Genomic DNA, 13,025 nt, shown 5'->3' with positions numbered 1-13,025 from the left:
TGACCACCAAATCATACACCAATGCACTGTACGAACACGTACACAAATGCATGGATCTCACCATACCCAATAGAAGTAACATGCTCTCCCCAAAAAAAAGGAAACCAATCTGTTAGTCCCCTGCCATAAACAAACTCTACAACAGAAGGAGGAAACTGATGCAGAATAAGATGAAGTCCCAAGACTGGAAAAACTCCCATATCAGCCTCAACAAAAGGTTGCGATCCCATCATCAAATCCTCTAAAGCTAGCAATGAAAACAGAATTGCAGCAGATAGTAAAGGCAACCACAAGGCCCTCTACAGTTATGTAAAGAATCTCCATGGCAATACCCAAATTTGTTCTGAGCTACTATACAATGGTACCTCCTATACCGAGCCAACAGATATTGCAAATATACTGGCAGACAGATTCAGTGCTAACTTTACCCCCCCCCCCAAGGACCAATCACAATGCTAGTAGATTGCCAGGAACCTAGTATTACTACTGGACAGGTTAAAACAGCACTGTCCAAGGCCAAGAATACAGCTTCTATGGGACCTGACAGTATCCCTGGCTGTGTTCTACATGAAATACAGAGTGAAGTGGCACATCACCTGTGTGCCCTGTTCAATAACAACCTCACCTCAGGCTTTGTCCCTACTGAATGGCGCACTGCTACAGTCATCCCTCTCCACAAAGGAGGAGCGACAACAGACCCTGGGAACTATTGGCCCATTACCCTGATGAGTCTGATATGCAAAGCTATGGAACACATCATCATGGACCTAATAAACAAGGATATAGGGAATCGCCAAACTCTGGATCCCACACAGTTTGGTTTTGTGAAGGGTAGATCATGCCTGCTCAACTTGGTTGACTTCTTTGAGTCAGTCATCAGAGCTGTGGATGAAGTTAAGGTGGTTCATACAGCCTACCTTGATCTGGCCAAGGCCTTTGATACCATTGCCCACTCAGGAATCATAGAAAAACTTACTAAGCTAGGCATGAACTCCTATATCACTAGGTGGGTTGCAGACTGACTCACAGATAGAACCCACAGTGTGAAAGTAGCTGACTCCAAGTCAGACTGCTGACCAGTCACGAGTGGAGTCCCACAGGGTTTGGTCCTGGGTCCTCTCCTGTTTGGTATCTACTTCTCTGAAGTCCAGGCCAACAAGAAAGGACTCTGGCTGACAACGTTTGCAGATGATTGAAAGTTGGGAGCTATTATTAACTCCCCAAGTGATGTTGACATCCTACAGAAAGGCCTCAGTGAGACCAATGACTAGTGTCAGAACCATGGCCTTAAGCTCAATTCCAAAAAATGTGTCTTCATCCCCTTTGAGAAAAACCCAGTTCCCTTAAATTACCACATTGATGGTAGTCCACTGAACACAGAAGTTGTTATCAGAGATCTGGGAGCACAGGTTGACAGCAACCTCTCTTTTGACCACCACTTTGCTACTGTGGTCAGAAAGTCCTTCTATGTGGCACATCTCATTACTAAGGGTTTTGCATTCAGGAAGAAAGAGGTCATTGTCTTCCTCTAATCTTCTCTCATTAGGCCAATTATTGAGTACAATGCCCCCACTTGGCATGTACATTACTAGACACCTGCAACAACTGGAGAGGCCGCAAAAGTACCTCACAAAGAGGATCCTAGGCCTTAAACACTTGTCCTATATGGACAGACTCAAAAAACTCCAACTATTCTCTGTCTCATATCGCCTACTTAGAGGTGATCTCTGCTTGACTTACAAAGCCATGTCTGACCCAGCTCTGTTAGAAATGCTACATCTAAAGAAATCCCAATCTCTCCACACCACATGCTTCAGAGACCTCAACCGCATTACCACAATCAACAGAACATGCTGGAAGGACAGGTTCATAACCCAGAGACTGCCCATGCTATGGAATAGACTTCCCATACATGTCAAGCAGAGCACCTCACTGGCTCTCTTCAAGAGAAATCTTGAGGAGTGGATGGGAAATAGAAAATTCACCCTGGGGATCACTCCAGTGGCTCTATTTGACAGAGGCACTAGGAGCTAAGGTTGGTTGGCATGATGTCAGGTTAATCCTATGGGCTAGGCTTGTAAAGGCTCCAGGGCTATTAGGCTAGTACACACCTATAAACCTATGAACGTATGTAGAAGTCTATTTTTCCAATCACCAACAAAGGCACCTGCTTCCACCTGTTCAAGCCCTAAAAAAGTGAACTTCTTAAAATTTGAGCATGTACAAGGATTTAATTACCAGCATCCCAGGTCAACATGGTAGACACTATACTTAATTTAAAACTTTTAAATGTAAACTCAACTTTTATGTACTGCTTGGTGAATTTGATTCCTCTTTGAGCAAGTTTACGAGGAGGAGTTTGGATAACCCCCCACTGGACCCTGTCATACAATTTTTGGAAAGTCTTGTGAGAAAGAAATTAGAGAACTATTCAATGGAAGCAACACAATGACATTTTATAATCTTTCCAAGGCTGACAGGGATATTATAAACAGCATCATTAATGACAAGAACATCAGGTGCATGAAACCTTATAAGGGAGGGGGTTTAGTTATTATGAACTGGATGAACTACACAAGTTGAATGTAAAGATTGTTGAATGATGAGGAGGTGTATTGTATAGTCTCTTATCATTGAGATCAATATTGCTTACAGGGCAATCAAAGTGTTCTTGGATGAACTATTGTTATTTTGCACTATATCTCAAGGTCTGCATGATTATCTTTTAGTGCAAAAACCTACAATTCCAAAGATTTTTGGCATCCCAGAAATTCACTCAAATGAGCTGGATCCACCCATATATCCCATTGTTGCTACCGGTGGTTCAGTCATAGAGCCAATGGCTAATTCATAGACTGCAAGTTTAAACATCTTGTTCAAGGTTTTCCACACAATGTCCGCGACTCCTGGGATCTTTTAGACAAACTTCAGAAAATTGGATCATGGAGTGGATGCCTTCTTGTGATTGTGACATCCATAGGTTATACACTGTGATTCCCCATGAGAAAGGTCTGTTATGATTCAGTGAAATGGTGACACAATATGGTTCTCTTATACTTTCAGACACCACACTGGTTTGTGATTTCATGGTTTTATTGAACAATATTTTGAACTTTTATGGGGAATTTTACAAACAGCTGAAAGGTGTACCTTAGGGGGCAGCATGCACCCCCCACCTTTGCAAACATAGTCCTGCTGAGATGGGAACATATGACTTTGTTCACACTCTCATTATTCAAAAAATGTGTAGGGTATTTCCGCTGTTTGGATGATTTACTGATCTTTTGGTTGGGTACAGAGACACAACTGAATACTATTATGGATGAATTGCAGTCTAATAGCACTTTTTAAAGATTTACCTGCCACCCTGACCGAGCTCAGATCCACTACTTGAACACAAAAATCACCAAAATCAAGAAAGACCACTATGGTGGTATGAACACATAGATTTACAGAAAGCCCACCTTCTGTAATTCTTTTTTGTCATACAGCAGCTGTCACCCTTTCCATCAAAAGAAAGGGATTGTGAAAAGTGAACTTAGGATTTCTTGCCTGACATCTGATGATAACAACTGTGTTACACAGTTTGACACCTTCAAATCTATGTTTTTAGAAAGAGGATATCCTGAAACTCTTCTTGATAATCTTCAGAAGGATGAGTGGGTAGAGAGAGAATAGGTACACACCTATTATTAGGAATGTCCTTCATAGGTTCATAGGGTCATAGGTAGGTACTAGGCTATTGGCCTTAGGGCCTATACAAGCCTAACCAAAAAGGTACCCTGGCTTTCGCCATCCAAGAAAATTCTTTTCCTGTGCCCTGTCAAGCAGAGCCACAGAGGTGATCCCAGGGTGGATTTCCAATTTCCCATCCAATCATCAAGATTTTTCTTAAAGAGTGCTAATGAGGAGCTTTGTTTGATATAGATAGATAGTTTGTTCCAGAGTATGAGAAGTCTCTGGGACAGGAATCTATCCTCCAGCATATTCTGTTTATTGTGGTGACAAGATTTAAGTCCCTAGTGCGTGTAGCTCAGTGGGATTGGGATTTCTTTAAGTGGAGCATGTCTAACAGCTCTGGGTTTGACATAGCTTTGTATGTTAGACAGAGATCACCTCTGAGTAGACAATAAGTGAAGGAGTAAAGTTGGAGTTTTTTTGAGACGGTCTGCATAGGGCATCTGTTTGAGGCCGGTAATCCTCTTTGTGAGGTATTTCTGCGGCCTTTCCAGTTGTTGTAGATGTCTTGTGAGGTACATACCAAAAGGGGTGTTGTACTCTAATGAGTGATGAGTAGAGGGAAACAATGACCTCTTTTTTCCTAGATGAGGAACCTTTTGTTATAAGGTGTGCCAGGTAGAATGATTTCCTGACTAATGTGGCAATGTGATTATCAAAGGAGCGACTACTGTCCACCTGTGTCCCAAAGTCTCTTATCACACTTTATGTGTTAAGTAGACTACCACCTATGTGGTAGCTCATGGGTACAGAGTTTTTACCAAAGGGGATGACAATGCACTTTTTGGCATTGAGCTTGAGGCCATGGCTTTGACACCAGGCATCTGTCTCAGTGAGGCCCTTTTGTGGGATGTCCACATCGTTAGGAATCTCAATTATGGCTCCTAGTTTGCAGTCATCTGTGAACTTCATTAGCCAAAGACTTTCTGTATTAGCCTGTACACCAGAAAAGTAGATACCAAACAGGAGAGGACCCAGGACTGAACCCTGTGGTACTCCACTTGTCACTGGACTGAAGTCAGATTTGGAGTCTGCTACTTTCACAGTGTGGGTTCTGTCAGTGAGCCAGTTGGCAACCCATCTTGTCACATAGGGATTTATACCTAGTTTAGTGAGTTTATCTATAATTCCAGAGTGGGGGATGGTGTCAAAAGCCTTGGCGAGATCTAGATAGGCTGTGTGAACCACCTTACCCTCATCTATGGCTTTGGTGACTGCTTCAAAGATGTCAATCAAGTTTAGGAGACATGATCTGCCTTTTACAAACCAGAACTGGGTGGGGTCCAGAGTTTGGAGATTTCCAATGTCTTTGTTTATAAGTTCCATGATGATATGTTCCATGGCCTTGCAGACCAGGCTCGTTAGGCTAATGGGGCAGTAGTTCCAAGGGTCTGTGGTGGCTCCCCCTTTGTGGAGTGGCATAATCATCACTATGCGCCATTCAGTGGGCACAAAACTTGAGGTGAGGCTATGATTGAACATGGTGCTTAGGTGGTGTGCTAGTTCATTCTGTAGTTCATGTAGAACGCAGCCTGGGATAGTGTCAGGTCCCATGGTGCTGTGTTCTTGGCTTTGAAGAGTGTGTTTTTTTACCCATGCAGCCATAATTACAGGAACTTTGCATTCTTCCAGTATAGAGATGGGCCCTTTAGGGGGTGGGAGTGGGGTAAAGTTAGCACTGAACAGATCTATCAGGTTGGTTCTGTTAATTTTGTGCCATTGTGCTGTAACTCAGAGAAGATCTGAGTGTTGTCATTGAGATTCTTGACATAGCTCTAGAATGCTTTGTGGTTGTGGTTAGAATCAGTGGCAATTTTGTTTTCATAACTAGCTTTGGAGGATTTTATGAGGGATCTCAGCTTCTTACTGAGGCTAACCAGGGAGTTCTTCCAGTCATGGGATTTTACTCTTTTTTCCAACAGTTTCTTTCTTCTGTTGTAGAGTTTGTTTATGGCAGGGGACCACCAGATTGGCTTCCTTTTTTTGGAGGATAGTATCTTAGTTCTGTTAGGGATAGCATGCTCCATGCACTTGTGTAAGTGCTTATAAAGTGCATTTGTGTAGGATTCAGCAGTTGTACCTTTATTGTCCGTCTGCATGGGTGTCATGAAGTTTGAGACTTCTGTCTTAAGAAGTGTGAAGTTGGCTTTGGAGAAATTTTTTATGGCGGTTTCCCTAATGGGGGGGGGGGGGCAGGATGTGGATGTCTAGGTTAATTAGCTTGTGGTCAGATCTGACCAACGAGGAACTGATCTCTGGTGTGGAACACCAGTCGCCTATGTTGGTAATGACCAAGCCTAGCATATTGTTGCCCCTGGTGGGGGTGTGGATAAGTTGATCCAAGGCGTTGAAATTTATGAATTCCAGAAAACGTTGAGCAAAAGAGTTGGTACATGAGTAGTTTTCCCAGTTAATGGTGGGTAGTTGAAATTGCCTATAATTAGGGTGTTGGGTTGTACCCCAATATTTTCCAGTGTATCAAGAAATGAGTAGTGGGAATCCTGGGGCATGGTGGGGGATCTGTAGCAAGTTATGATTTGGATTGTGGTCTTGCCCAGAGTTTTTTGCAGTTGGATAGTCTTGGATGCATTATGATGAGCAACTAGCCTGGAGGTGTGGACATCCTTAATGAATATGGACACTCCTCCACCTTTAGTGTTTCGGTCCAGGTTAGGTGGCCGAAATGTGTGGTATGAATTATAGCCTGGTAATGCAGGGGTGCTCTCTGGAGCCTTGAATCAGGTCTCTTTCACTGCACAGATGTCAATGTTCTCCATTATAAGGAGTGCCTCGAGTGAATGCATTTTGAGGTTTAGACTTCTAGCATTGAGTAGCATTACCCTCAGATTTTGCTTGCTTGTACCTGTTATGGTGGTGAATTTGTCATTTGAACCTTGCCTAAAAAGGCACTATAGGGTTGGCAAGAGCCTTAGCCAGTATCCAGAATCCCAAGGGCGACAGGTTCAGGCCATCTGTGGAAAAGCATCATGGTCTGTCGATCATGTCATTCCAGGCAGACAAATACTTGATCCCCTTAGAATGACACCAGAAGCTTAGCCAATTGTTGAAGTCAATCATTTTGTCCTTGCACTGTGGTATTATTCTGGGTGATGGCAGGATGCTACTCAGGGCTAGGGTCATACCTGCCTGGGCTACAAAATTGGAGAGCTCCTCCATGTCTCTTTTCATGTAGTCCAGGGAGGTACATCTCAGGTCATTCACACCAACATGGACACTGACAGCGTCATATTTGTACTTGTTGTGGAGTGACCTGAGTGCATGCTGAGAATATTAAGTTGAAAGACAAGACAAACTAAAGTAAGGATATTGTTGGCCACACTATTATGGTTTTATATTACTCATTGGACTCTAAAGACATCCAAAAAGTGGTGTGGAGAAACTGGACCATCTTACATTTTGATGACGCACACAAACAAAATCTTTCTGATTTCCCTTCATTTACCTTTAAGAACAAGCCTAACATAAAACTGCTATTGGAGAAGCCATCTGGTTCCAGAAAAAGTGACTCATGGATGTTGCCATTAGTGCACTTATATTGAAACCAGCTATGAAGGTGACATAATAGAAAAAATGATGGCATGAGCATCTGTGGTAAGTTCAATTGCCAATAAAGAGGTTAGTCTACTTCATGAAATGTATGTCATGCCCTGCCTTCTATACTGGTAACACTAAAAATGCACTCACCAAAAAGATATACCAACACTATTATAGTATATCCAAAACGGACATGAAGAATGTTTTAACTAGGCATGCTTGTACATGCTCCAATTTCAGGAAGTTCACTTTTTGGGGGCTTGAACAGGTGGAAGCAGGTGCCTTTTTTGGTGATTGGGAAAATAGACTTCTACATCATGAGATGTATTGGCAGCTGGCTTTAAACACAGCTAATCTACCTGGATTGAATGACTATATTTCCATTGCTAGTGAACTTAAAAGATAGTCTGAGCAAAATTTTACAATTGTTATGGATTTCTGTAGTATTTTGACATTCTAGATTTGTTTATAGCCATTTTTACTTATTTTAATGTGGAAGTTTTTTGGTGCGTGTACCGCCTTTAAGAACTTTTCTAGGCTTTATTCAGCCTCCATGTTTATTGACAGTTCCAGGGGTGTGGTTTTACTCCTCTGAGCTTTTAAATTCAGTGTTTAGAGGAGTTTTCATGGTTCTGAAGAAGTCTATGTTTAGACAAAAGTGCTTAACGATAAATTGCAGTGGTTTTACCAATAAAGGATTGTTTCTTTCTACAACAACCATGAACTGAAGTGGTTTATACCATTGTTTGATTCATTTGTGTGGTCTTTGGCTTTCTGGTCAGTTGTTTGTTCTTTGCTTGTATTTCTGTTCCAGTTCCAGGTATTTCTCAGTTTTTTTTTTTTTTTTGTAATATAGATACATAGACAGCAAATTCAGTGATCAAAGATATTTTGTTGTCTCACGGAGGTATTTTTCCCTGTTCCCATTGTGGGGCTATTTGACCTCTGTTCAAATGGCAGGAAAGTAATTTGTAATATATGTCTACTAAATTCTCATTTCAGTAGAAGTGAAAATCAGTTTCCAGAACAAATTTGACATTTTGTGGTAAAAATGCAGGATTTTTTTATTAACCTGCAACAGAATCACATCCTAACATATCCACCACATAACTTTTTGCAAACCCCTAACTAACATACCCTCCCCATTAAGATGACATGTATAAGGGGTTGGATAGGGTTGCATGGCCAGGCTTATAAAGGCCTTGGTGGACATTAGCCTAGTGTATACCTATGAAACTATAAGAATAGAATGATAGTGATATGGCAACTTTTTTGGGTGAACATCCTGTTGGTACTAATGGAACATTTCCTAATGAAATCTCAAAGTGGGAATGACCTATGAGTTTTAATACAAAAGTACAACATATAGGGTTCATAGTCTGACATTTTGTGATATTCTCAGTTTTCACTGGGGTATTAAAATGACCTTCTCCTGAGTATGCTGACTACAGGTAGCACAGTGGTACAGCAGTTAACATTGTCACCTCTCAGCAAGAGGTTATTCGGTTCAATTCACAGCTGGTGTGCCTTCTGTGCAGAGTCTACATATCGTCCCTGCATTTGCATGGGTTTCCTCTGGGTGCTCTGATTTCCTCCCACATTACAAAGATATGCATATACACATATACGTATATGGGATCACTACTAAATATCGAATTACGGAATCCAGAGACCGAAGACAAGAATCTTGAGATTCCGTAATCTCGAAAACAAAAAAAAACTTTTTAGAAAGCAAATGCAGGGGTGCAAGACCCCCCTGCACCCCTACACCCCCTGAAACTTAAATATACCAAATCCGAGATTGCACCACACTGGAGTGAATGGCAAAATAGTGCCATGCAGAGTGGAACGGAAATTTTGCTAATCACTCCACTGTAGTGTGATCTCAGAGTTGGTATATTTAAGTTGCAGGGGGTTTGGGGGGTGCAGGGAAGGTTACCTACCTACATACACCTGTTTAAATCTTTTATTTTTGACATTTATTATATTTTTTTACTTTTGAGATTACGGAATCTCGAGATTCTGGTTTTAGGTTTTCTGAGTCTCGGGATTCCATAATTCGATATTTAGTGGCTGCCAGCCTAGCTAGATATAATTTTGTAGAAATTTTTATTTCATTTGTAAATATTAATGTAAGCCACAGGCTGCTGTAAGAAAGCTGATAAGTCAAGAATTTTCATGACTTTCTTTGATGTAAAACTAGGACCCGAGATGTCTAGAGGGAGGCATTCTGCATATTGTTTTGAGGCCAGAGTTAATGACTAGAATTTACATGTATAATTTATTTTATTGTTCTGGCTTCCTGACCAGCTGCAAGATCAAAAGGGCTATTAACTTCTGAGTTTCTGTTAGCCTGGGAACCAGAAAAAAATTATGTAATCTGAAATGAATCAGTGGTACTGTGTTATCAATTCAAGGACAGAAAGAATGAGGGCATTTAGCATTTGTCTTGAGAACGTCCAACTCACCAGCACTGTCTTGCTCTATATGTACGTTTATTTTAGAACTGTGTTTCTCTTAGATATAGCTAGGAAATAGGGAGATTAGATTAGTTTTTTGTATTGATGTCAGAACTTTTCTATTGTATTATTTTAAGTATTTCTCTGTGATCTCTGAACTCTTGACTAGCACTGTCTAGTAAGAAGTATTGTCTTGTGTTTTCATTATTTATTATTAAGTATTTATAAACCTTTCAACTGTGGCTGTTTTTTTAGAGATAGTTTAAGTTCTAAGAGTACATTGCATGTATTTAGTGATAGTGTATAAAGCCACTCCAACAGCCTTGCTGTTCAGTTACACTTACCATTTGGATAATAATATTGCATAGTATAATCGGACACCCTTTCATAAGGGCCTTTTAGTAGCTGATAAATATTAGTGGGTGGTGGCAAGTGGTACTACCATATAGTCTGGGTAAAAGGGGCACAGCTGGAGGACCTGTGCCAGCTTTCCTCAGGAGTGTCTGTGTGGTTGTATATAACTCTTATCTCAAAGTGTGTGTGTCAGCTATTTGGGCAGGGACACAAAGCACTTTTTGGACAGAGAGGGTGCTGGAGGTTTTAGATTGCTCACTAGGCTAAGATCTAGACCGTATAGCTGTGTAAGTGGGGAGTCTTATTGGAGACCACCAGCCCCTGACTTACTGTGATCTCTGTGTGCTATTAAGGGAAATTGTACTTTACTGTGTATGTATTTATTTTCCTTTTCCTATATGGACGCCCCTCACTGGTGTTAATGGTGAGGATTAAGGCTCCTTAATTGCTGGGCCAGTGCACAAGCATCACATATTAATTGTTTGGCAGTAGTGAGATATCCACACCACATATTAATTGGTTGGCAAATACTAATTGGATTGTAGTGGTGTTGGTAGAGTGAATTCCTGCAGCTTGTGTACAGTAATCTCTGAAGGTGTTTTTGTACTCTAAATCAGCCACTAAGTGAATACTCAGAGTTCAGATTACAATTGTTTTATTTCTTTTGTTAACTTAGTCAGAGAGAACAGACAGCATGTCAGCAGAGGAGTACGGAAAGCTGACAAGGAGCCAGCTGGCTGAGATGTGCCAGGCTAGGGGACTGGTGCATGGAAATCTGACTAAGGTAGACATGATTTATGCTTTGGTCACAGCTGCATCAGAATACAGCAACCAGGAGGATGATCAGACTGGCAGTGGAGATGTACCACACTCAGAGAATGGACAGCTCAACATTTATGCAGAGGACTTAAAAATTCATCTAGAGCTAAAGAGACTTGAGTTGGAGGTCAGGCATTTGGAAACAGAGGCACCAGAGAGACTGAGGCATCTAGAGAGTGAGGACAATGAGAAATTGTGATGTTTGCAGACTGAGGAGAATGAGAAACTGCTACACTTGGAAGCTGAAGAAAAGGAAAGGCAAAGACAGCATGAAAAGGAGATGCTAAATGCTGACTCTTCACCAGAGTTATGGAGGTAATGGGCAAGGGAGTAACCAGACCCCAGAAGCACAAAAGGTCAGTAAATTTCTTTCACAGTTTACAGAGGGAGATAATTTTGATAGTTTCATTCATATGTTTGAAAGGGTATGTAAACAGTATGATGTTGACCAAAGGCTGTGGGTACGGTTCATGACCACCTAACTCCATGATAAAGCTTTAACTGTGTTGTCTAAACATGCTGATTGTGGATATTTTGATTATACTACTGTTAAGAACTGTTTGTTAGAATTTTTTAAGCCAAAACCTAAAACTTATAGGAAAAAGTTTCATGAGCATAGACGCAGGGCAGATGAAAGTGTGTGTGAATATGTTGCTGAACTGAGAAATTATTTTTATAGGTGGGTGAGTGGATGTCAGGTCACCACTTTTGAAGGGCTGGTAGACCTTTTGCTGAGGGAACAAGCCCTTTTCATTTTGCCTAAGGACATGAGGATCTGGTTAGCTGATAAGACAATGTGCTACTTCAGATGAGTTGGGGAAGAAGGGAGACCTATACCTAGCAAGCAGGGCATCCCTGCATAGGAAATGGACCACCCCCAGTACTGCTCATAGGTCTAAAGGAATCCATGGTGGGCGATCCAGACTGCCCCAACAGAATCTGCCAGTAGCAGGGGATGCCACTAGTCCAGGTATACATCCAGGACCTAGGGTTAAATGTTTTGAATGCAACCAGTGGGGCCATGTGGCATACAGATATCTATGGAGGCAAGGTGGGGAACAAAAGGTGAGGGAGCCAGTAAGTGGGGAAGACAAAATGCCAATAGTAGGTTGTCTTGAGATAACAGGGGTACAGCACTACCATCCTGCAGATGTTCCGATAAGGAAGGATTTGGATGAGGCAGTACCATGCACTAATGCAGTTACACACAGTCAGGCTTGCAGACAAGTATGTGGGTCTGGTAGCCTGGGGGAGACCCAGACAGACCACATACTTGCAGCTAGGACTGGTGAGGTGGTTACTTCATGGATGAAGCTACACTGTAGCAATGAGACTGAAGGTGAGCCACAGCTGCTTGTGGGTACTGATGTTCCCTTGGACAGAGTGCCTGCAAAGGTAGAGGTGAATAGTAGCACCCAGACTGACAGTGAGGCACCACCATCAGAGGATACCAGACTTCCTATGGAAGTGGAGCTGAGAAGGAATACAAAGAGAGAGTTGAGACAGACTTAGCTCTCAGATCCTACATTGCAAGGCCTGAGGCAGGTAGATAGTGAGGCACCTGCTTCTCAAGGGAAGGGGGAATCTGTATACTGGGACAAAGGGTTACTGTACAGAGAGTGGACATCTAAGGGAGGGCTAGAAGTTGAGAGGGTACAGCAATTGGTAGTGCCTAGAGCTTACCATCTCGTGCTTCTAGCCATAGCCCATGATATTCCCTTTGCAGGTCATATGGGTATAAAACGTACAAAGAGTCATATTATGCAGAACTTCTATTGGCCTGGAATTTCCAAAGATGTAACAGGGTACTGCCGGACTTGTGAGCAGTGACAAAAGATAGGCAAGGCAGGAGACAAGCTGAGAGCTACTTTGATGCCTTTGCCTGTGATTGAGTAGCCATTTCAGAGGGTAGCTATGGATATTGTGGGGCCTCTGAGTACCCCAAGTTCCACAGGGAATAGTATATCCTAGTGGTAGTGGATTATGCTACATGATACCCTGCGGCAGTGGCTTTGTCCTTCATTGAGGCAGAAAAGGTGGCCAGTGCTGTGTTAGAGATTTTCAGCAGGGTAAGTTTCCCAATAGAAATACTGACTGACA

This window comes from Protopterus annectens, chromosome 2.part2 (assembly GCF_019279795.1).
Source record: "Protopterus annectens isolate FY-2018-M chromosome 2.part2, PAN1.0, whole genome shotgun sequence".
Classification (NCBI taxonomy): Eukaryota; Metazoa; Chordata; order Ceratodontiformes; family Protopteridae; genus Protopterus; species Protopterus annectens.
This window is presented reverse-complemented; position numbering follows the sequence as displayed.